General features: G+C 42.4%; 1 protein-coding gene across 1 annotated transcript in view; it reads right to left on the reverse strand.

The window, feature by feature from the left end:
* The window catches only part of kcnq3 (potassium voltage-gated channel subfamily Q member 3), a 333849-nt gene that overhangs the window by 118099 nt on the left and 192945 nt on the right, over positions 1 to 22805 (reverse strand). The window lies entirely within an intron of this gene.

Raw genomic sequence — 22805 nt, forward strand, 5'->3', positions numbered from 1 at the left:
GGAGAGTCAGTATGACACAACCTGTAACAATTAATGGTATCTACCTACCATTCAACAGTGGCAAGAGTATTGGGAGTTAGTAGCAGCTGTTCCAGCTACTTAACTTGAACCTTCCATTAAGGCTAGGTGCTAATGTTTAAACTACCCACACCTAAAACATGGTGGCATATGGACTAATCTGGAGTCGTCATCACTATAGACACTAGGCGTAAAACCTAGTTTGGAAATTTTGAGTACGCTCTATTGGCAAAGCATATTATCCTGCAGTGCACCATTTTGCATGTTCGTTTATAATTAACAACATCACAGTAGTGACATACACAAACCACTTGGGCAGAATAAATCGATATCATGTGACATTTATTTAACAATTGGAAACTACAGGTTGTCAAAAATATACGACCATCAGCAAACTTACCTACTAGGTGAGCTAAATACTGTAAACAGACATATTAAACCCAAGTATTGCTGGAATTACAAAGCAATATGGAACACCCGATATCGATTTCACTGTATTCAATTGAATTCTCCACGTACCGATGTATGTCGCAAGAAACCAAATTTAAGGCAGGGGCAATGAATTAATTCCCACTGAATTAGGAAGCGTGAGGGGGGAATCTAATCTATGTTTTTCCCCTTTTTTCCTACCTCATCAGGTACTACGGCCTCATCAGTCGGGTACTACGCACATGCCACGATAAATTAAACTACTGGATTGCAGATTTGAAAAGACCATCACTGGGCCTGGATTGCAGAATTGGGAAGACCTCTGCTGGGCCTGGATTGTCAATAGCGCTATCAACACAAGGATAGCATCCCATCGCATATCCACTAGGGAACATACTTGGCGAACATCAAGAAGTGGGAAGATACCATTCAAATACAGGTACTACATATTCAACTACAACAAACCTGTACTGGAGTTCTGGCAGCCTACTTAACTCGGGCACCAGAACCACAGGCCATAGGGTACCTCCCGCTGGTGATCAAATTTAGGAGATGTTAATCCCCCAGACCCAGGTACACCCAAATCTGGGATGTCAGTATGGACCTGACATACCTTAGGGGATGGTCACCAGCCAGGTCCATCACCTGGAACAGCCCATCCTGAAGGGACATGCTGATGGCCTTGTCTCAGCACAAAGAGTCCAGTTTCCTCCATCCACTACGATTGGACAATATGGTCCACTACACCATGTTACATTACCATTAGGGACTGGGCAAACAGAGCAGACCAGGAACATCAGGTCTAGTTATGGAATTCCGGGCATACCCACCTGAACTACGGTTATGTGTCATGACCCACTTATTGAACTACATCGACACAATAAGTAATCCTCGAGGGAGCGAAAAAGCCTTATGGGTCAGCCACAAGAAACGTTATGGTCGGGTGACGAGCCAAACTATCTCAAGTGGCTCAAGCAGGTACTGGGAGTTGCTGGAGTACATACTAACGTGTATAAATCTTACTCCACCAGGACAGCATCCACATCAGTGACTAAGAGGATGGACGTGCCAATGGACCACATCCTGGCTACAGCGGGGTGGTCTAGGGAGTATACGTTCCAAACTTTTATAACAAACCACTGACAGAACCTGTATCGTTTGCAGAAAAAGAATCTGCAAAAAATATATAATTTAAGCCCGGGGGAGCATTTGGTCTTGTTGTTGTTAATAACACCTTTATTGTTTTTACAAACAGATTCATGGTTGATTACGATAACATACTTCCTCCCTCGAAAGACTTCGGCAGCGAGTGAAGTATGAACTGTTACACGGTTTGAAATCACAGAGCTTTAAAATCTTCACGTGGTCACTCACGTGACTCCGAAGTAAAATAGTAAGATTAAACGAGAACTTACCAGTTTGAAGTTTGATCTGTATTTTATGAGGAGTTACGATGAGGGATTACGTGCCCTCCGCTCCCACCCTCAATAATATGGGTCAAACTGATAACTAAGGTCTCTTTTTCTTTACTATGTTTATTTCAATAACTGTGTCTGTCTGTGATTCCACACCGCTGCTTTGAAGTATGTCGCGCATGCGTGCTGAGCGGGCTCTTCACGTAATCCCTCATCGTAACTCCTCATAAAATACAGATCAAACTTCAAACTGGTAAGTTCTCATTTAATCTTACTATAAAGTGCACATTGTCAGATTTTAATAAAGGCCATTTTTATACATTTTGGTTTCACCATGCAGAAATGACAGCAGTTTATACATAGTCCTCCCATTTCAGGGTGCCATAATGTTTGGGACGCAGCAATGTCATGTAAATGAAAGTACGGTAGTTACGTTTAGTATTTTGTTGCATATTCTTTGCATGCAACGACTGCATGAAGTCTGCAATTCATGGACATCACCAGTTGCTGGGTGTCTTCTCTGGTGATGCTCTGCCAGGCCTATATTGCAGCCATCTTTAGCTTATGCTTGTTTTGGTGGCTAGTACCCTTCAGTTTTCTCTTCAGCATATAAAAGGCATGCTTAATTGGGTTCAGATCGGGTGATTGACTTAGCCACTCAAGAAGTGACCATTTTTTAGGTTTGAAAAACTCCTTTGTTGCTTTAGCAGTATGTTTGGGATCATTATCTTGCTGTAGAATGAACTGCTGGCCAATGAATTTTGAGTCATTTGCTTGAACATGAGCAGATAGGATGCGTCTATACACTGCAGAATTCATTATGTTACTACCATCAGTAGTTGTATCATCAATGAAGATAAGTGAGCCAGTACCTCCAGCAGCCGCACATGCCCTGGTCATAATACCCCCACCACCGTGTTTCACAGATGAGGTGGTATGCTTTGGATCTTGGGCAGTTCCCTCGCTCCTCCAAACTTTGCTCTTGCCATCACTCTGATATAAATTAATCTTAGTCTCATCTTTTCCAGAACTGTGGTTGTTCTTTTAAGTACTTCTTGGCAAACTGTAATCCTGCCATCCTATTTATGCGGCTAACCAGTGGTTTGTATCTTGCAGTGTCGCCTCTGTATTTCTGTTCATGAAGTCTTCTGCGGACAGTGGTCATTCACAAATCCACACCTGACTCATGAAGAGTGTTTCTGATCAGTCAAACAGGTGTTTGGGGATTTTTTAAATTATAGTGAGAATTCTGTCATTAGCTGTGGAGGTCTTCCTTATATATATAATGCCAGGGATAAATACTGAGTGTATATCGCAGGGAAAAAAGTACGACTGTAGTTCCAGGTTCAGGTTGTGCTGTTTGATTGCTGCTGCAGTTGCAGAAATCCAGCGGTTTGGTCAGTATTCCATCACACGCCACACTTAACATGGCGGAAGAACTTAAGAGGCTTTGGAAAGAAGCTTCCCACCGGCTCCTGGTCAAAAGCATTTCTGTGAAACACCTACTTGCCAACCTGTTAAAATGTTGCCTCGATGCCAAGGGCATCTGCTCCAATTACTCTTCTGCCCCTGGAAAAATATGTTGAGCATCATGTTTGTTCTTCTGATTATAGTTTATCTTAGTGAAATTAAACCTAATACCAAACCTAATAATCAAACAGTTCAAAAATAGGGTCAGTGGAAGAATCCAGAATGCACGTTTTCTAATGTTTTAGGCCACCGTTTAAGGGGTAGCATGATGGCGCAGCTGTAAAGTGGCTGCCTTACAGCACCAGAGATCCGGGTTCAATCCTGACTACAGTGCTATCTGTATGGAGTTTGTATGTTCTTCCCATGACTGCATGGGTTTTCTCCGGGTACATAAATTCTAGGAGCAGAATTAGGCCTTTTGGCCCATCAAGTCTACTCCGCCATTCTATCATGGCTGATCTATCCTTACTTCTCAATCCCACTTTCTGCCTTCTCCCCAGAACCCCTGACCCCTTTACCAATCAAGAATCTGTCAATGCTCCGAATTCTTCCCACAATGCAAAGACATACAGTCATGTAGGTTAATTGGCTTGGTATAAGTGTAAATTGTCCCTTGTGTGTGTAGGGTAGTGTTAATGAGCTGGGATTGCTGGTCGGCGCGGACTTGGTGGGCCAAACGGCCTGTTTCTCTGTATGTATGTACTTACAGGTTTGTAGGTTAATTGGCTTTGGTAAAAACTATAAATTATCCCTGGAGTGCAGGATAGTTTTAGTAATATACTAGACCAGGTGCGGATCCGTTCGGCCCGTCCCCCAAAGCAATATTCCACCACGGACCCATAGACCCCAACTGCGCAGGCGCGGCTGAGGGGTTCCTGTTGTGACGCCAGAGATACCCGTTATGACTCGAATCACGGCAACCCTCCCCCGACTGCGCCTTGCCATCCCTCTTCTTACCCCTATCTTCCTCCATTCCCCCTCATCCCAGCACTCCTTCCCCCCCTCTTCACCCTCCCTCTTCTTTCCCCTCTCCTCCTCCCCTCCCCCACTCCCTCCCTCACCTCTCCGTCACCTCTCCCTCCCTCTTCTTTCCCCTACCCTCAGTCACTCTCTCCCTCCCTCCATAACCCCTCTTCCTTCCCTACACCTCTCCTCTCCATCTTCCTGCTGCCCCACTCCTCACCTCCCCCCTATCCCAACCCCCACTCCCCCCTCCTCTCCCTCTGGTCCCCCTTCTCCCCCACTCCCTCATCACCTCCCCCACTTTCCCCTCCCTCTCCCCTTCCTACCCCCCTCCTCTCCCACTATCCCCCCGCCCCCCCCCCCCCACTCCTTACCGTCCCCCACAATAAAAATAATTTGTTTTTTTTTAATGAAATTCTTAAGGAAAATCGTGTTTTTTCTTTAAAATAACCGAAACACAATGTTAGCTGTTAATGAAAACAGAAAAATTTGATTAAAACAAGTTTTGAAAATCGCAATTTTTTGTGTAAATGAGATTCGGGATCCCATTGTGACATCATTGTGACGTCGAAGGCGGCTGACGGGCAGGGCAAGTGAAATAGTGGTTTGAAAAGTGATCTTTGTAAAGTTTAAATTGTCAATAACTTGTAAAATATACCATCAATCTGAACGAAACATGTTTGATTTACATCACAGGACAATGGTGAGTAAGGTGGGCCAACAATTGTCGTGCTATCGTGTACCGTTTTGGCGGGGTTTTGGGATCTCATGTGCCTGATTTTTACATAGGCAATAATGCTAATCTTGCCAGTAATATTAACATCCTGTATATGATTAAATATTTCATTTCTGTTAACTGTCACAACAGATTTCTCTACACATCTGAAATGTGTAAAATACGTTTGCATATTACCGCGAACAGGAGCAGCAGTAATATTGAACAGGTGCAATGAGTAACTGATTGTGCAGTGGGAACAATAGTATATCATGTTAGGCAATGATATCTAGGGATTGAGAAGTGGTTAGAGGTGGGTGGGGGTGGAGAAATGTTATCTATGCGGTTAATTTAAATGGATTAATTAAATGTGAAATCATGTGGAGAATGGAAAATAATAAATGGGATCATGCTAAATGCAAGACCAAAAGGAAAAAAAAGTAATATTTTTGAAAGTTGTTACTTAACCATGTAGAGTCACTGAGTCATACAGAGTGGATACAGGCCCTTCGGCCCAACTCTCCCACACCGACCAACACGTCCTATCTCACGTCCTACCAGTCCTACCTGCCTGCATTTGACCCATATACCTCTAAACCTGTTCCATCCATGTGCCTGTTGAATTGTTTCTTAAACGTTGCAATTGTACAATAGCAATATGGCGGTGCTGTGACATAGCGGTAGAGCTACTGCCTTACAGCCAGAAACCTGGGTTTGATCCTGTTTACGAGTGCTGTCTTCACCGAGTTTGTCATCGTCATAAGCTCTGTAGGTTTTCGGTTTCCTCCCACACTCCAAAGATAAACAGGTTTGTAGGTTAATTGGCTAGGTGTAAATTTAAAATTGCCCCTCGTGTGTGTAAGGTAGTGTTAATATGCGGGGATCACTGGCTGGTGCAGACTCGTTGGGCCAATGGGCCTGTTTCCGCGCTGTATAACTGAACTAAACTAAACTACCTGTCTCAACTATCTCCTCCGGCAGCTCCATACACCTACCATCCTTTGTGTGGAAAAAGTCACCCCTCAGATTCCTATTAACTCTTTCCCTTCTCACCTTAAACTATGTCCTCAGGTTCTCAATTCCTCTACACCAGGGGTCGGCAACCTTGTTCTACAAAGGAGCCAGGACCCATGTCTGTGAGCGGATGGCGGGCCACATCTATCGCCATAGTTAATAAATAATTAATGATGGTTTAAAAAAATTGCAACAAAAATGTAACAAAAGGACAATTACCCCCGCGACAAACTACAACTAAAGTGCAACACTGTGGCCGGAGCGGAATTCCTCACCGACCCCGTTGATGCTTCGCTTTCCTCCAGCCCGCCCGCCTCTGGGCTCCCGAGGAAACCGCTCCAGTACTGCCTCGCCGAAGCCACTCTCAGCCCGCTTCAGTTTCACACATGCCGCGGCACCGGGGTGGAGGGGGCGCTTTCACTTTGGGTGGTCGGGAGGATGGAAGAGGGGGTGGGAGGGTAGGGATGGAGAGAGAGAGTGAGTTGGGTTACGGCCTGGTCCAGCCTGTGGGCTGTAGGTTGCCGACCCCTGCCCTACACTGAGCAAGAGTTTACCCATCCAATTCTCATGATTTTATACACATATTTTCAAAAACAATCCATTGCCTGAAGGAAGAAGATATCACACTCCAACTGTTCCTTTACTGGGCAAAAAGTAGTTGATGGAAGCCAATAACAATTATCTTTTTAATTGTTGCTGTTATTATATAATCTGTTAATTACCTGATTTAGTGTTCTATGGTGATTTTAATGCAGTAACTTAGTGTGTCCTACTGTGAGGTTAAGAATATTAAGGGTTTACTGATAATTAGTGTGCTAATTGGGTTGCAACTCGTTTTTTCTCAGAAAAATTCTAAGCGAGTATTTATTTATCAATTTAAGTATTTTCCTATTTCCTATTTCCTATTTTAAATGCACTATGGACCTAGCTCTTTCCCTACATGAGCCACAGGAATTATTGAAGAACGAAGTCTTTGAAACTAATAGTACGTGATCTGGGCACCCAGTGAGGAGTAGAAAGTAAAATGCGTTTTGTGATTTTCTACTTTAGTGACATGAGTTTTGATCCACTTACTTTGATGTGCCACTGTCTCGCAAATAGCATACTGTCTTTGACCAGATCACTCAAGCATATGGCTATTTGATGAGAACACAATGTCACCTTCAGAACTTCAATCAGGTTACGGTTTATATTTTATGTCAGATTAACACCCTGTGGTGTGGTTTCTACTCTCCAGGATTTGCAGGTTTCACATACTGAGCCAATTACTCTATAATATCAACCTCTCTATAACTTTAATCCCCAGAATGTTATTTTGGACAGCACTTTTGTCTCCAGCTGGTCAATACAGACAAGAAATGGATATAGCTGTACTTCATCAATCAAAAGTATCCATTTCTGTACCTGTTCTGTCCATTTCATATTCATTAATTTTGTTGATCTATGACCCTTAGTTATTTGATCAAATTAAATGAAATAAAAAGTTGACACTCAACTTTTCAATAATAGTTAGGAGAATCTTCTATGAGCAGATGGATGCAGAAGCATCATATCTTCTGGGAACTTTGTCTTTAATTCTATTTAGTCAAAAATCTGGGATTTATGTTACATTTATTTTTGGACAGTGGGTCATCTGCTGTGAGATACAATATTGTGCACAAGTGAACAATGCGATACCATAAGTTATAATAGTATGCTTGTAGATACAAGGGACTGTGGATGCTGGTTTACAAAAAATGACACAAAATGGTGGAGTAACTCAGCGGGTCAGGCAGCATCTCTGGGGAACGTGGGTGGGTGGTTTCAGGTTGGGACCATTTTTTAGACTGATTGTGTGTGGGCAAGGGAAGAAAGCAAGAAGAGAGGAGGGTCAGAACAAAGCCTGGTATGTAATAGGTTGATGCAGGTGAGGAGGGTTTTTGGATCGGCAGATGGTTGAACAAATGCCAAAGATGAAAAGACAGAAAGAGTGAGACAAAAGGATTGAAGAGTTGTGAATTGTGAAGCTAGAGGAAGGAATGTGGGTGGAAGGGGTATAATTGAGTTGAAAGCTACCCATGCAGAATATGAGGTGTTGTTCCTCCAGTTTGCATGTGGCCTCACTCTGGCAATGAAGGAGGCCCAGGCCAGGTAGGTCAATATAGAAATGGGGAGAGCAGTGAAAATGATTAGCAACCAGGAGATCCAGAAGGCCATGGCAGATTGAATGCACGTGTTTGGCAAGACGATTGGCATGTCCATGCTCAGACTTGCCAATGTAAAGAAGCCCACATCGGCAACACTGGATGCAGGTGATGAGATTAGATGAGGTGCACGTGAACCTCTGTCTTACCTGGAATGATTGCTGAAGTCACTGAATGGAGGCGAGAAGCTGTTTGGGGACTGTCATTACATCTTCTGTCGTTGCAGGGGAACTACCTGGGGAGGGGCTGGTTTGGCTGGGAAGGGATGAGTGAATCAAAGAATAGCAAACGGAGCGGTCTCTGTGGAAAGAGGAGAGGGGTGGGGATGGTAAGATGTGACTGTTGGGATCACATTGGAGGTGATGGAAATATCGGACAGTAATGTCTTGGATGCTGAGGTTGGTGGGGTGGTACGTGAGGACCAGAGTTACTCCATCCACGGTGGGAGGGGAGCGAAGTGAGAGCATAAGTATAGAGCACAGATGCGACACAGGTGAGGGATCTACTGTATCTATGACATCCCTGGAGACAAGGAATAGGTGAGGTTTCAAGTTGAGACATTTCTTCAGAGTCAGGGGAGAGGGAGACTAGAGATATGTGGAAACATAGAAACATAGAAAATAGGTGCAGGAGTAGGCCATTCGGCCCTTCGAGCCTGCACCGACATTCAATATGATCATGGCTGATCATCCAACTCAGGGTAAGGTGTGAAAATGACAGATCAAAGCAGACGCTGATCAAGTAAATGTAGAATGGATCATTGTTAGCTGAGTGGAAGGTGACAACGAGGCATACAATCAGCTGGTTAAAAATATAGTTGGGCTGATTAGTAAGTTTACAAATTATGCAAAAAATTGGAAGAGTTGTGAATTGTGAGGAAGGTTGTCAAATAATTCAACTAGATATAAACCAGTTGTTGTCAGAAAAAATAGCAGATGGAGTTTCATTTGAACAAGTGTGAAATGTTGCACATTTGCAGATCATATTGCAAGTGGAAAGTATACAGTATATGGTTGGCCCTATAAGCATACTGAATGTGACCATGAAGTTGCTTCAAGAGCACTTATTTCATCACTTAGGTTACATAAAGCCCTGGGGACAGTGTTCAGTCAAAATAAGTCACTTCTAATTACTAACAGAAAAAAAAAAGCTGCTGCAGAAACGCAGAGAGTGGAATCACAGAGCTATATCAGCTTGAAGCCCTGCATCAGGATGTGTACAGTGGGGAGATGGTCAATAATGAGGTAAGTGGGGTGAATCAGGAGCTGGTAAGTGATAAGGTGGATCCAGGTAGGGGGAGTTGATGGGCAGAAGGCGCCAGTTGGAGGAAGGAGGGTGGCAATGGTGACAGAGGTTAGGAGGCGATGGGTGGTGATAATAAAAGGCTGCAGATTATGGGATCTTATAAGAAAGGAGGGCAAAAAGTGGAACTAGATAAAGGAAAGATGTTGAGCATGTGGCAATAATGGGGGGGATGGGAAAGTGATAGGGAATAAAGCGGTATTTATGATTAGGTTTATAGGCAGATAGAGCCATGGAGTTATACAGTGTGGAAACAGGCCCTTCGGCCCAACTTGCCCACACTGACCAACATGTCGCATCTACACTAGTCCCACCTGCCTGTGTTTAGCACACATCCCTCTATACCTGTCCTATCCATGCACCTGTCTAACAGCTTCTGAAACGTTAGGATAGTCCCAGCCTCAACTACGGAAGCTCGCACCATACACCTACCACCCTTTGTGTGAAATAGTTACCCCTCAGATCCTATAAAATCTTTCCCCCTTCACCTTAAAACTATGCCCAATGGTTCTCGATTACACTACTTTGGGCAAGAAACTCTGTACATCTACCCAATCTATTCCTCTCATGATTTTATACACCTCTACAAGATAACCCCCTCATCCTCCCATGCTCCAGGGAATAGTCCTAGCCTGCTCAACTTCTCCCCATAGCTTAGACCCTCGATTCCTGACAACATTCTTGGAAATCTTCTCTGTAACCTTCCCAACTTAACAACATCTTTCCTATAACATGGTGCCCAGAACTTAAAACAATACTCTAAATGCAACCTCACCAACGTCTTACAAAACTACAACATGACCTCTCAAATTCTGTACTCAACACTCTGACTGATGAAGGCCAATGTGCCAATGTGCCAAAAGCCTTTTTGACCATCTCATCTACCTGGGATGCCACCTTCAATGAACTATGTACAGTACCTGCACTCCAATATCCCTCTGCTCTACAACACTTCCCAGAGCCATATCATTCACCATGTAAATTCTACCCGTGTTAGACTTTCCAAAAGGCAACACCTCACATTTCTCTGTACTAAATGCCATCAACCATTCCTCAGCCCACCTGGCCGACTGATCAAGATACTGCTGCAATCTTTCACAACTATCTTCACTATCTGCAGAACCACCCACTTTTGTATCATCTGCAAATGTGCTTATCTTGCCATACACATTCTCATCCAAATCATTGATTATAGATGACAAGCAGCAATGCGCCCAGCACCGAACCCTGAGGCACACCACTAGTCACAGGCATCCAGTCCGAGAAGCAACCTTCCACCATCACCCTTTGCTTCCTTCCGTGAAGCCAATTTTCTATTCATTCAGCTATCTCTCCTTGGATTCCATGCAACCTAACCTTCCAGAGAAGTCTACCATGAGGAACCTTGTTGAATGCTTTGCCGGTATCAGATAAGAAGGGGAAAGAAATACGGGAAATGAAGGCTTGGAAAGAGCAGGTGGAAAAAAAGGAGTGTGCAAAAGTTCCTGTGAGGATCAGGACAGAGAGTTGTGAGTGTGTTGAATTATCTGCCTCAGATGGCGGTGGAGGCCGGTTTTCCGGTTCTCTGGATACTTTCAAGAGAGAGCTAGATAGGGCTCTTAAAGATAGCTGAATCAGGGGATATTGGAAGAAGGTAGGAACGGGGTACTGATTGTGGATGATCAGCCATGATCACATTGAGTGGCGGTGCAAGCTCGAAGGGCCGAATGGCCTACTCCTACTCCTACTCCTGCACCTATTGTCTATTGACAAGAGAGAAAGGAATGGTGGGTACTGGTTTCCTGAAACTGAAGAATTCAATGTTTATGCCATTGGGCTGTAGACAACCCAGATGGAATATGGGGTGCTCTTCCTTTAATTTACATTTGGCCTCTCCCTGGCAGTGACAGTTTTTACTCCATGTTCCAGCATTTGCAGCCACTTGGAACTCCTAATTACAATCCGGGTTGGTATTGGGACCTGTGGTGCCTGTAACATACATTCATAGGTGACACACCGGCGCAGTGGTAGAGTTGCTACCTTACAGCGTCATAGACCCGGGTTCGATCCTGACTACGGGTGCCTTCTGTATGGAGTTTGTACATTCTCCCCGTGACCACGTGGGTTTTCTCCAGGTGAATTGGTCCCCTCCCACACTCCAAAGATGTACAGGTGTGTAGGTTAAGTGGCTTTGGTAAAAATTATAAACAGTCCCTAGTGTGTAGGATAATGCTAGTGTAAAGGGATCGCTGGTTGGTGCGGAATCGATGACCCATGCTGTATCTCTAAACTAAGCTAAAGACTTGGTTGTAAATGTAAGAAGTTGATTAGCAAGTCTATGGATGACACAAATCTGTGGATTTGTAGATAATGACAAAGATTGTTGAAGGCCACAGCAGGAAATTGATTAGTTGGAAAGAGTATTAACAGATGGAATTTATTCCTTCAAGTGTGAAGTGATGCATTTTGGAGGGTAAAGTAGGGTTGGGACACATACAGTAAATGTACACTAAAACATGCTAATGAATAGAGATCTAAGTGTCCATGTCCAGAGTGCCCTACAAGTGGTAACGCAGGGTAGAGAAGGTGGCATATGGCAAGACCGCCTTCATAGGTCAGGGCAAAGCATACAAGAACTGGGATATTTATGTGGCAATTTTTGTAAACACTAGTTAGGCCACACTTGGAGTCGGGTGTGCGAGTTCTGGTCACCACACTGTAGGGCTGATGTGGTTTTAATGGAAAGAGTGCAGAGAAGGTTTACCAGGATGTTTAAAAAGGAACTGCAGATGCTGGCATCTGGATGTTGTGTGGTTTACCAGGATGTTGCCAAGTATGGAGGACTTTAGTTATGGGAACAGATTAGAGAGGCTGGGCTTGTTTTCACTGGAGTGAAAGCTAAGGTGCGACGTAATGTAACTGTATTTCGTTATGAGAGGCACAAATATGGTAAGTAGAATATTTTTCTCATGGTCAAGAGTATCAAAAACAAAAGTGCATAGGTTTAAGTGAAAGGAAGGGAATCTGCAGGGCAAGCAAAGTTTTTTTTACACAGTGAAGTCTGAATGCACTGTCAGAGGAGATGGTGGAATCCGATACAATGTCTGTTTTAAGAAGCATTTAGACACTTAAACAAGCAAGGTATAGAAGGACACAATGCTAATATGGGAAAAATGGGATTGGTTGGATGGGCAAAAAAGTTAGAATGGAAGCATAGAAACATAGAAATATAGAAACATAGAAAATAGGTGCAGGACTAGGCCATTCGCCCCTTCGAACCAGTACCACCACTCAATATGATCATCAGTGCCCCGTTCCTGCTTTCTCCCCATATCCCTTGATGCGGTGTGTTGAAGAGCCTGTCTCCATGCCGTAGGACTACGTTATCGAGAAACTATCATTTGCCATCTACTTGTGATTTAGATGCAAGCGTTCATCATTTTTACTTGTGCTAATCAAGATGCATGAGTGCAGATGCTGGGAATTGCTTTTTTATGCCTCCAACATGTCAGTGAATAGACGAAGAATAAAATATCTCATTACTCTTTGCCCAATGCTGGCAATTTCTTTCAGCTGATGACTGCTGGTAACAAGTAACACTGCACACTATGAAATAATGCAAGGTGCCAAATCTAATACCACTCATGGCTGTGGCTGTGACTGATATTGAAGGTGTGTGAGGCACTTTGCCCAGCAGATGTCTCACATAAAAACTGTATTAAAGGATGTTTACCAGGAAGTTGGAATCTGTTGCTGCCAATTAGTAATTATGCACAACTTCTTTTGGCAGATTACTGTCGCCCAAGGCTTCATATAAACTGAATGATTTAATGAATACATGTTCCTGAAACAACTTCATGGTCACAGTAAATATATATATTTTTTAATCAGAAGGTCCCTTAACATCATTTCATCATTTTCTTCATTTCTTCATTTTCTTGAGAAAAGGCCAAGAGGGACAAAGCAGTCACAGACAGTTTGGAAATTCTTGTATTTTAATAGATCAATAATAAGACTAACTAATGGCTATGGGTAAGTTGCTATGGATATATTGTTTTACTATTTCCTCAGAACCCAGTTGGCCTTTTAATTCAGTACATTATTAGTCCATTGATTTTTTGAGTCATACAGGGCCCTCAGCCCAACTTGCCCACACTGATCAAGATGCCCTGTCTACACTGTTCCCACCTGCCTGAGTTTGGCCCATATCCCTCTAAACCTTTCCTATCCATGTACCTGTCCAAATGTCTTTTGAATGTTGCAATAATAAAATCATTTGTAGGTCTGATTCACTTTATCTACAATTGAGATTCAGAATTTTAAGAATTATGCAAGTTTGTCATGCTGAGAATGATATAATTAATTTATATTGTACCCTTACTCAATGGAGTGAGTTGATTTGACCCATTTACCACTGTTTTGCAACTGTATGCAAGATTTTTATAATGGCAATATAGCATTGCAACACTGTTCAAAGGATCCTTTACCTTTTATTTTGGGCTATACAATTTAATATCCAAATTGGATAATATGAATTGATTGCTTTGCAACTTCAAAGCACAAGATTCAGCATTTTTCTTAGATTGATATTTCTTCTAGAAATCAATGGCTGAGTTGTCAGAATAATGAGCAAATTGGGTCAATCCAACCTTAGAATACTATGAGCTCTGGGGAAAGGTGTAACAAATAATATCTAAGTCATACATTTATTCCTCATTTATTTTTAGTTTATTTTTTAATAGGAAAGTTCCCCAAATTACATTTTATGAAGGAATTTGGCTTTTTCTGTTATCTGCCTTAGAGATCAGTTACCCATTTCATACGTAATCAATACATTGTATTTTCATGGCAGATTTTAAACTAATAGTATTTTTTATATCATTATTTTTTCTAAACCGAGATCGGGATTGTAAAACTGTCTATAATATCCTGTTGTCATAAGAAAACTTTTGAAAAGATTATTCCGCAGTGCTTATCTAACTAAGGTAGACAAAAATGCTGGAGAAATGCAGCGGGTGAGGCAGCATCTAAGGAGCTAAGCAATAAGTGACGTTTTGGGTCGAGATGTTATGTATGTATGTTATATATATATATAAACATAATGTAGGAGATAAGGTTTGGGTTACATTGTCAGAAAGAAAATCACCTTAAAGATTTCATATATATATATGAAATTATTCGGGTAATTTTTTTCAGACAATGCAACCCAAACCCTATCTCCCACATTATGTTTGTGTGATCACATCCTGGCAATTGAAAACATACCACAATGTAATGAAAGGCTACGAAGATACGACACAAATTACAGTTCTGGGTTGAACAAAAGTAATGTGGTATAGTTTATCCCAGGAGATAAACTAATAGCAACCTATTAGCAAATGTCATCATCAATTTTTTCGTGGCCATTTGGCCTGTTTTGCATGTCATTGATGATGGCATGTGCCTTTAAATTTTAGACTGCCCATTATATTGTGGGTGGGATTTATGACGTGTTTTTGGGCATGTTTGGAGCTTAGATACTTGCGCAGAAGTTTGGGTTTTAGATTAGTTTGGAGAGATGATCGAGAAGGTCAATCCTTCGACCATGTCAGTGTTACGGAGACACAAGGAGTTTTCTAATGTCTAAAGTAATAAGCTGGAGTTCGAAGAGGATTGTAGTAACGATTGGATGTATCTTACTGTTTTCTACCAACAATAAAGTATTTATTCATCAAAAGACTGTGTTTTGAAGTCATATCTGAGAAGAAGCTCTGAAGGTCTCTGTGAGTGAGCTTGCATGCATTAGAAGACACCCCCTTCAACCATTCTCATCCAAATAGCGGCTAGGGTGCCAATTACCTGAAAGATATGAAAATCTGCCGCTACAAATTTCACAAAGTTAACTGTTAAAGGAGAGCCAGCAACCATATAACCTTCAGTAGACCGTAGACAGCATCCAAACCTGGCTGAAGTGGGAGGCAATGTTTAATACTGCAATATATTCCAGCTGAATAGTAGTTAGACCAGTCATCACCCAGTGACTCCCAGTCACTCCATCATGGCCACAGCCTTACTAATTTTTTTTCTCTCTCTAATTGTGTTTTGCACTGCTATCTCTTTTTTGCATCCTTATTTTCTTTTTACTCTCTTGTAGAAATGATATGTACCAATTATGCATAATTTATGTTTTTGTGGGATGTCAGAGTCTGTGCCTATGATGCTGCTGCAAACAAGATTTTCATTCTACCTGACATGTAAATTTAAACTTGACTTTTGTCCTATCGCATTCTCCACAAAATAAGAAGATTTTTTCAATGTATCTTTCTTAATTCTGACAAAGGGTCTTCGATCTGAAATATTAACCTTCTTTTTCCACAGATGCTATCGAACCAGCTGCATTTTTAACATTTTCTGATTTTTTAAATTTCAGATTACAAGCATTTGTAGTTTTTGCTTGATTTTTCACTTGCTTTGACAATTTTCTATCCAGCTGCCCTGGATTGTTAAGTTTGTTTCTCAATGGTCACTAAATTAATACGATAAAGAGTATTATTCCTAATATTATTTGGGTACAAGTTGCTACCCAGCAGTGTATGACCCGATTTGTAGTTTTAATCCTGGATAATTAAATAAAATGCCTACTATTGATATACCAATATTCTGAACAACTATCTACTTCCTCAAGACGTGTCATGCCCTGTGCCATTAAAAAAAAACAATTGCGTCAAGCTATTTTTGTCTGAAATCAATGTAGTTTCCATGAATTATTGTAGGATCTTAATTGCTCCCTGACTTTTTGTGAGACAAATCTCCTACTGAATACCATAATCGATAATATATTGCAGTAAATATTAAATATGATAATGGGCATTAAACCAGAAAGCTTGATGAATGGTTATCATTATCTTTATCCATGGAAAAAACTGTTATTGAGTTTTATGGCTATTTGAAAAATCATATCCCCTACAGGAAAATCAGTGAAATTATCTAAAATGCAGTTACAATCAATTTCAAAGTATTTCTGTAAATTATTATTGGAGCATTTTTTGTTTCCCGATGTTTCTATCTTTGTAATTATTTTGGAAAGGGAAGGGGTGGAAGGATTCCCATGAAGTTGAGTACTGTAATACAACAGATTTAATTTAGTTTATTATTGTCATGTGTACACAGGTGCAGCAAAAAGCTTTTTGTTCCAAGCTATCCAGTCAGCAAAAATTACAATCAAGCAGCCCACAGTCGGCAGATACAGGATAAAGGGTATAATATTTAGTGCAAGAAAGTCCAGTAAAGTCCTATTAGAGATACTTTGAAGGTCTCCAATGAGCTAGATAGGAGGTTAGGACCAGTTTTTAGTTGGGGAGAGGACGGTTCAGTTGCCTGATAACAGCTGGGTAAAAGCTGACCCAGAATCTGGAGGTATGAGTTTTCAAACTACTGTACCTCTTGCCCAATGAGAGGGGGAGTAAAGGGAGTGACCAGGATGAGACACGTATTTGATTATGTGGTGGTCTTGACGAGGTAGCGTGAATTGTAGATGGAGTCAATGGAAGAGAGGTTGGTTTGTGTGATGGTCTGGGCTGCGTCTACAACTCATTGCAATTTCGTGCAGGTAGGAGGGAGCTGTTCCCAAATCATACTGTGATGCATCCTGATAAAATGGTGATTACAGCGCATCTGTAGAAGTTGGTGAGAGTTGTTTTGGGGGCATGCCAAACTTCCTAAGCCTTCTAAGTAGAGGTGTTTGTGTGGTTTCATGGCTATAGCTTCGATATGGCTGGTCCAGGTCAAATTACTGGTGGCATTTATTCCCAAGAACTTGAATCTTTCTGAGACTGTCTGCCATGTGTCGTCCTTGGAACTTTAATATCAGTCCCGGGTGTTGCATAAGAGACAAGGGATAGAGATCTTGATGCAACCCCTCACATTTTACATAGCCACACAATTTGATAGGCCGACCAGAAGATTGGAGAAAAGTATGCAGTGCATTCAGAAAGTATTCAGACCCCTTCATTTTTTCCACATATTGTTACGTTACAGCCTTATTTTAAAATGGATTAAATTATTTTTATTTATCATCAATCTACACCCAATATCCCAGAATAAAGCGAAAATAGGTATTTAGAAATTTTTGCAAAGTAATTTAAAAAACAACTGAAATATCACATTTACATAAGTATTCAGACCCTTTGGTATGACACTCAAAATTGAGCTTAGGTTCATCCTGTTTCCATTGATTATCCTTGAGATGTTTCTGCAACTTGATTGGAGTCCAACAGTGGTAAATTAAGTTAATTGGACATGATTTAGCAAGGCACACACCTGTGTATATAAGCCATGATCACATTGAATGGTGGTGCTAGCTCGAAGGGCCGAATGGTCTACTCCTGCACCTATTGTCTATGATCCCACAGAGGAAAGTGCATGTCAGAGCAAAAACCAAGCCATGAAGATGAAGGAATTGTCCGTAGACCTCTGAGACAGGATTGTGTCGAGATATAAAACAATTTCTGCAGCATTGCAGGTCTCGAAGAGCACAATGGTCTTCGTAATATTTAAATAGAAGAACTTTGGAACCCCCAGGACTCTGCATAAAGCTGGCCGCCCGGCCTAACTGAGCAATCGGGGGAGAAGGGTTCCCAAATCATACAGGGAGGTGACCAAGAACCTGATGGTCACTCTGACAGAGCTCCAGAGTTCCTCTGTGGAGATGGGAGAACCTTCCGAAGGACAACTATATCTGCCGCCCTCCACCAATCATGCCTTTATGGTAGAATGGCCGGCGCCACATCTTCGCCTCAGATGTGGAAAAATAATAATACTGACACAATATTTACAAGTTACTTTCCCTAGTCTCCGTGTTTATTATCTCACCCACCCATGGCCTCCTACCTAGGCTTCACTTGAGAGTCTGTGTCCCATGAAATCCATCTCAGAGACGCCAAACTTGCACTTGTCTTCATTCACAGTGAGAAGTGCTTCTTGAAGTTTAGTCAACACTAGCTTCAACCTCCTGTCATGCTCTTCACGAATTGATGCATGGACGATGATGTCATCTGATATGTTTGCTACTCCTGGTACATCTTGAATCACTCTGTGGATTTCATACTGATAGATCTCGGAACAGCATTGATTCCAAACATCAGTCTTTTGTACCAGTACAATCCGCAGTGAGTGACGAATGTTGTCTCCTCTCTTGACTCTGGATGTAATTCCAACTGATGATATCCCCACTTTAGATCAATTTTGGAAAACACTTTACTGGTTGATAACTCTTGTAGCACCTCATCAACCGTGGGATTTGGGTGTCTTTCTCTGATTATTGCCTCATTGGCTCTCCTCATGTCAACGCGCAGTCTAATGTCATCACTGGGTTTCGGCACAATCACAATGGACTCACCCATGGTGTTGAATGTTCAACTGGTTCAATAATGTCCTGATCAATCAACTCCTTGATTTCAGGTTCTATTTTTCCACAAAGTCCAAATGGTATTCTCTGCACCGGTTGAGCTATTGGCTTGACATTTTCATCAATGGCTAACTTCACTTGCTGGCATTTCAATTTTCCAACCCCTTGGAATACTGAATGAAATTCCTGCCTCTTGTCATCATATGACTGCACTGAATTGACATGTACTCCGATGTGAAGCACTCCCAGCTCTCCAGCTGTATCTCTACTCAGCAGAGGTTCTCCCTTCTCCTCTATCACCACAAATTCTGCTTCAGTTTTTCTATCTCCGACTTCTACTTTAGCCGTGAAGCATCCAATGGTCTGCAATGGTTTAGTTGTGGTGTATGGATATAACTTCCTACTACACCTCCTTGACGTGCACTTGGTTTTCTGCTGTTTCAAGCATTCCCAAAGTGATCTGTCAATTACGTTGCTGTCGCTACCAGAATCTACAATCACTAGCACTGTAACACCACCGATGGTCACTGCAACTTTCTCGTGATGGCTCCACTCAATGCAAACTGATAATTCTGTTTAACAGCATGCTCACCAGCTTCATCACTTTCTTCATCACTTCCGAAATCACCTTCTATTAGACGAACATGACCCTTCCTTTTCTGCCAAGGCCTGCCTTTCTTTTCACTGGATTTCCCTTTCTTGTCTTGTCCCTGGCCTTGCTTTTACATTTCTTTGCAAAATGATCTTTATCTCCACATTTCCTTTTGCTGGTCAACATGCATCTTTCCCTATGTGACCCTTGTTACCACACCTGTAACACTCGATCTCACGTTCAGGTATACTTCTTGGTCTACTGTAGGACAGCCAGTTAACTAGCCCAGTCTTGGAATCTTTCAATTTCATGCTGTGAAATTGTCTCTCAACAGCTTCCAGTGCTGCTGCAATCGACAAAGCATCATTAAGTTTTAACTCACCACCCTTTTACTAGCAGCCGTCTCCTGAGCTTGTCTGACGTGCAATGCTGGACAACCTGATCTAATATCTGGTTTTCCACATCAGCAGCCACATATTTGCATCCTACAGACACCTGTCTGACTCGCCCTCTTCCTGCATTGTGTTACAGAATAAATGGCGTTGAAATGTAGCATTCGGCACCACCACATAATGACTGTTCAAAGCATCAACGGCTTTCTTATAATCTTCCTTCATTCCAGTATCAGTGTGTTTTAAACATTTCTCGAACTGCTGGCCCAGCGGTGAAAAGAAGCAAAGCTCTCCGCTGCGCTTTCTGCCCTGGCCTCAAGAAAGAGCTCTCGGCTGTCGGCGTAAGCTTTAGATTCCTCCAGCCAAGCATTTCACTTCACGCTGACAGTATTCGCATCACCCGTCGGATCGAAGTGTGGAATTCCGCAAAGTGCTAAGAAATCAGCTCCAGCGACTGCCATTTAAAAATATATATTTTTCCAGCTCGTAGCCACGGATTCAGAATCCAAAATATCCTGTCGCCAATGTCACATCTTCACCTCAGATGTGGAATAATAATAATACTGACACAATATTTACAGGTTATATTCCTTGGTCTCCGTGTTTATTATCTCACCCAGCCATGGCCTCCTGCCTAGGCTTACACAGTGCACATGTGATCTGACCTCCAAGTCATCTGATACAAAGGTCATGATATTTTCATATCATCATCATGATTCATCGTCAGACAACTGGGTGGAAGCCACTCCTCAGTAAAAGGCATAAGACAGCCCGCTTGAAGTTTGTCAAAAGGGTTGATTTCTCTGGTGCTCTGGTCTGATGAAACCAAGATTGAACTCTTTGGCCTGAATGCCAAGCGTCCCGTCTGGAGGAAACCAGGCACCGTTCACCACTTGGCCAATACCATACCTACGGTGAAGCATGGTGGTGGCAGCATCATGCTGTGGGAATGTTTTTCAGTGGCAGGAACTGGGAGACTATTCAGGATCAAGGCAAAGATGAACGGAGATGAACAGAGAGATCCTTGATAAAAACCTGCTCCAGCGCCTTCTGGACCTCAGACTGGGGCGGAGGTTCACCTTCCAACAGGACAATGACCCTAAGCACACAGCCAAGACAACGCAGGAGTGGCTTTGTGACAAGTCTGTGAATGTCCTTGAGTGACCCAGCCAGAGCCCGGAATTGAACCAGATCGAACATCACTGGAGAGATCTGAAAATAGTAGTGCATCGACGCTCCCCATCCAACCTGACTGAGCTTGAGAGGTTCTGCAGAGAAGAATGGGAGAAATTACCCAAATACAGGTGTGCCAAGCTTGTAGCATCATACCCAAGAAGACTTGAGGCTGTAATCGCTGCCAAAGGTGCCTCAACAAAGTACTGAGTAAAGGGTCTGAATACTTATGTAAATGTGATATTTCAGTTATTTCTTTTTAATTACTTTGCAAAAATTTCTAAACACTTATTTTCGCTTTTTTATTATGGGGTATTGTGTGTAGATTAATGATCAAAAAAAAGAATTTAATAAATTTTAGAATAAGGCTGTAACGTAACAATGTGGAAAAAGTGAAGGGGTCTGAATACTTTCTGAATGCATTGTATATTACACACTGAGGTGCCTGTGTTCATGATATATGCCATGTCCATTTTCCTAATGTGCTGCAATCTCTTGGATCATCCTTTCAAACAGTAAATCCTTGTTATTACAGACCCTTTGTGTGGGGGGGGGGGGGAGGGGGGGGAGGGAAATGGTGTCCATTATCTGTGATAAACATGGGATTATCATTGTATGTAGTAGAAACAAACAACTGCAGTTGCTGGTTAATACATACAGGGTCACAAAGTGCTAGAGTAACTCAGCGGGTCAGGCAGCATCTCTGGAGAACATGGATAGGTGATGTTTCAGGACTGGACCCTTCTTCAGGCTCTCGGTCTGGAACTGGGCCTGGAATCGAGATGAGTTGACGGCTCTGGCCGGCTGGCGGCCAGAGGAGAGGCCAGGATCAGCAGACTCAGGTAAAGATCAGCGGTAGCGGTGGCAGGCATGGCCTGGTAGCGGCCAAGGATGCTGAGTGGGCTGGCAGTGGTGGCAGAGGTCTGTCCTGGAAGAGGCACGAGCCAAGATGGCATTGGGGCAGCCAGGGCAAGTGGCCGGGAAGGCAGCATGGGCAGCCGTCAATAGGTTAGTCCATTATAACTAAAAGAGGTTTGTTAAGATGAGGGTTTACTCTATTAAGGTCACATACTGCCTCCTTTATCCAAATCATTTTTGTCAACCATTGGTCTGAAGCAATACTCTTCTACAACATCTACAAGAAACTTGCTTTCTTCACTGTTGATTCTTGCATGGATAATCTCACACTCTGTTCCTAGAACACGTCTGTTTGTTTATATATTATGGTTTGATCCTGACTACAGGTGCAGTACAAAAGTGTCTGGACAGAGTTTGTTCGTTCTCCCCATGACAGGCGTTGGTTTTCTCTGAGTTTTTTGGTTTCCTTCCACATTCTAAAGACATACAGATTTGTAGGTTAATTGGCTTGGTATAAATGTAAATTGTCCCTTGTGTGTGTGGGATAGCGTTAGTGTGTGGGGATCGCTGGTCGGTACAGATTTGCTGGGCCAAAGGGCCTGTTTCCATGCTGTGTCACTAAACTAAGAAACTAAACCAAATGGCCTACTTGGCTTTTCACTTTCACTCTTTACCCTTTGGAGAGGTGGGGGCAGGGGAGAACAATACTCTTCCATTGAGAAATGGCTTGACATGAAGTGGAGCAGATTTGTGCAATAGCAATATAGTTTCTACTCAAAACTTCCCCAGATGATAATAAATGTAATGGCCTGTTTTCCTCTCCAGTATGACTTTCAATCTTGCTGGTTCTCGTTGCCTTGGAAAGTAACTAGCTTTTATCAAAGCTGTTTGCCCTGAAGCAGCACAATTTAGAAGCC

The sequence above is a fragment of the Amblyraja radiata genome, chromosome 4 (assembly GCF_010909765.2).
Source record: "Amblyraja radiata isolate CabotCenter1 chromosome 4, sAmbRad1.1.pri, whole genome shotgun sequence".
NCBI lineage: Eukaryota > Metazoa > Chordata > Chondrichthyes > Rajiformes > Rajidae > Amblyraja > Amblyraja radiata.